The sequence below is a fragment of the Amia ocellicauda genome, chromosome 4, assembly GCF_036373705.1.
Source record: "Amia ocellicauda isolate fAmiCal2 chromosome 4, fAmiCal2.hap1, whole genome shotgun sequence".
Lineage (NCBI taxonomy): Eukaryota > Metazoa > Chordata > Actinopteri > Amiiformes > Amiidae > Amia > Amia ocellicauda.
In genome coordinates, this window is record NC_089853.1 from 19,426,109 (window position 1) to 19,429,493 (window position 3,385).

Here is a 3,385-nt window from a genome sequence, read left to right on the forward strand (position 1 = left end):
GGGGTAGTGAGATGTGGAAATATATCCAGTGCTGCCACAGAGAATAGAGTCACTTTTAAAGAATTAAATGCACATAGCTCTGCAGCACAACTGTCAGGCGGCTCCAAGATGACTCCCAGCACTGCGGGCTGTCATTCCCTCCTGATTTGGATGGGGTAGTTTTAGCGATGCAGCCGGACACAAGTGGTGCAGTCTGCGGAAAGGAGTTCACAAAACGTAATTCAATACAAATGTGAAAATAAAATAAAAAATCCCCTGACTTTTAACTGGCAGCGTTTAACTGAGCTTTGCTGCCACAAAAAAATAATCAAACAGTTGTCTTTACCAAAACAGGAACAGATGTAAATGAAAACAACACACCAAAGAAGCCTTTGACATCTCTGTATGTACAGGATGGGGGGCACAAGGGCCATGGTTTAAATGTGTGTTTCTATCCTACTTTTCTTGGGGGCCCCAAAAGCCGATTCCTCCCATGAGTTTTTTCCTTATACATGCCTGCGGATTTCAAGATGCCAGCCTACATGTAAGCTCAACCAGGGTCTGATTTGGATCGATTCAGGTGAGGCGGCTGCCAGTCACAGAAGGTAGACCGCCCGTCTGAGGTGAGATGTGAGTGAAGATGCTCGGTGCAGTTCAGGGGCACTCAGAAAGGTTCTTATTATTGCCTGCAACTGAAGCCACAGGATTCCTTCTCTTCCTTGCCCTTGTCCTTATTCCTTTCCTTTCCTTCTCCTTCTTCTTCTCCTTTTTCTTCAGCACAGCATAAGTGCATTGCCTGGGGAATTGGCACCCAGGGAGCCTAAAGCACTTAATCTCCAGGTTCCCTGTGTGCAGTGGGTGTGTCATTCTGAAGCCCCCTTGCCATTCAAGCGCGAGTGAATGCGCACTTCACAGACTGACAGCAGGTGTGTGGCCGAGAGTGCCAAGCTGATGCATTTCCCATCATTTTGCAGATCCGCTGTTGCTCCAGTGAAGGGCTCTCCCCCTTGAAGCAGGAGACACTCTGTTCTGTATCCAGCGATACAATACGCAGTATGCAATACCCCTGACTCTCTCCACACTGCACTCCTGAGATTTTAGTTTGGGGAGACCAGCAGTTTTGAGGTTTTTGTTTTTTTGATTTTCTTCTAGGTTGCCATCCCCCCAACCCCCACCCACTCTGCCAGTATGGTTTCCGTGCTGCAGCTGTAATCAGAGATTAACGTGTTTTCCATTACCGCGAATGCTAACATGCAGGCGGCTGCAATTCGCTGGGGTCAGAGTCTGTGTACACAGGCAATAAGTCATGAAGAAAAAGCCCATCGCTCAGGAGGGACCCTGGGGTAGATAGCCGAGGCAATGACATTTTTAGTTTTCTTATTCAATTATTGCAGCCTCACGTCTTGCTCTTGCAGTGCCTGTTGGTCTAAGGAGCTTAAGGTGGATACAATTGCCAGGTCTATCAAATTAGTCAGGCATTGTAAGGCTCTGAATGAACCTTCTGGCTGTATAGGGCTGTCTCTGGCTTCTAGTTTGTGAACAGATGCATTATGTTTTTTTTTGTTTTTTTGTTTTTTCCTTAATTTTTGTTCTTCTTTCAAGGGATCTAAATTTTTTTTCTCAGCAATCTCAAATCTCAGAAAAAGCACACATTCAGCTTTTTTCAATGCAAGACACAGATCTGAAACTCAACAGCACTCCACAGGCAGGGCGGGGCGGGGCGGGGCTTTCGGGGCAGAGGTCTCATGGCATGTGTGTAGTGGCAGATGTGAAACTGTTCTGTTGACACGGGTGGCCTAGGGTGCAAGGATTACTCCAGAGGGTGAGAGTAGAGTGACTCTGAGAAGTTGGCTTTGACTCACCACCCTGTGCAAAGAGACTTTTTCCTCAGAGACTGCCCATGCTTTCTGTTTCATTATTATTTCATTGAAACCTCCACACTTTGCAAAGCATTCACAATGCCATGCCACTGCAGTATTAAAACATACTACTGGGGCATGGTGCCCGTGGCAGTGAATATCTCCAGATTTCTAAGGAATGCACCAGAAGGAGCCTGTGGGTTATTCTCCAGACTCTGTCAGTGCTGTGTTTCAGTTTGGGGTTAATGCCATCCTTTCACTCCACAGCGTTTTTTCAAATGAAGAGTAGGCAACACTGTGAAGCAAGATCACAGAAGAAAGAGGAAATGTTTTCGGTCTGTAATGAGGAGCGTGGATGGAGCAGCAGAACCTGCAAGGTCTTCTCTAATTGGAAAGGCGAGGTGATTAATTGATCTTTCCCCTGATCAATAATCGACTGGGGAATAAACTCCTTGTAGAATCGATTGACCTGCATCAGGGACACTAAAGCAAATTGACATAGCTTATTTTAGCCGCTGAACTTGCTGATTTGCAAAACAGTACTGAAATCAAATTGAAAAAATGAGATAGAGAGAGAGAGAGAGAGAGAGAGAGAAAAGAAAGAAACTGGTAAATCAAAAAGCTATGAATTCATTCAGTACTTAATATCAAGCAATCAGTGGTCCTGCTAAGTAGAGGTGAATCACTTATCAGAGAGAAACAACTTATCATTAAATAATTACCCACCACACATAACTGCATACTGCACTGGTACAATAGCGCTAACAAACACACAAAAGGCTCATTAATTCTGTTTAAGATTTGTTGCTGTGCTGGCCAGACTTCCTTGGGCCACTGCGCCATCTTCTTCCATTGTTGTTATGTCGGCCCTGAAAGTGGGATGGTTTGCATGTGGCAGTAATTTCCGTTCCTGTAATGCACGCGTGTGCAGGGTTTGTTTCAGCCCATTTAAGAACCGGCCTGTTCCTCGTCCTCATCATCCAGGGCCTCACTGCTGCAAATCTCCTGGGTCAACTCAAATGATCACCAGCTCAAGACCTAGCCAAAGTGCTTAATTGGTCCGATTAAGCAGATAATTAGTTCAATAAGATCCCTCTGAGCTGAGCTGAAATTCCTATATCAGAAGACCCTGTGGATCATGAGGGCTGTAGCTGAACTCCCCTGGTGGATAGTCTGCTTGATTGATTCAGAGACATGAGCAAAACCGAAAATAAATACCCCTGCCGAAGAGACTTCTCAGTCAGAGCTGAGGTGGGAAAGAATATCAGCGTTGCACAGCATTGGTTTCCACCCAGTAGGATTTCCCTCTTTGTGTGACAATAATCCTCTTCCTCCTGAACTCTGCCTAGATATCAGCCACTCTGCAGCTACTCTTGCTGGAATTTGGAGATCCGGGATTAGCAACATGAGATGAATGAAAAGAATTCAAGATGCACTGTAAGCAATTCAATAAATAGAAGATCAACATAGGTTATGAAAGCATTACTTAGACAGAAGAGCTTCAAAAGCAGACATAGAGAAAGAGAGAGAGGGAGGAAGGCATATCC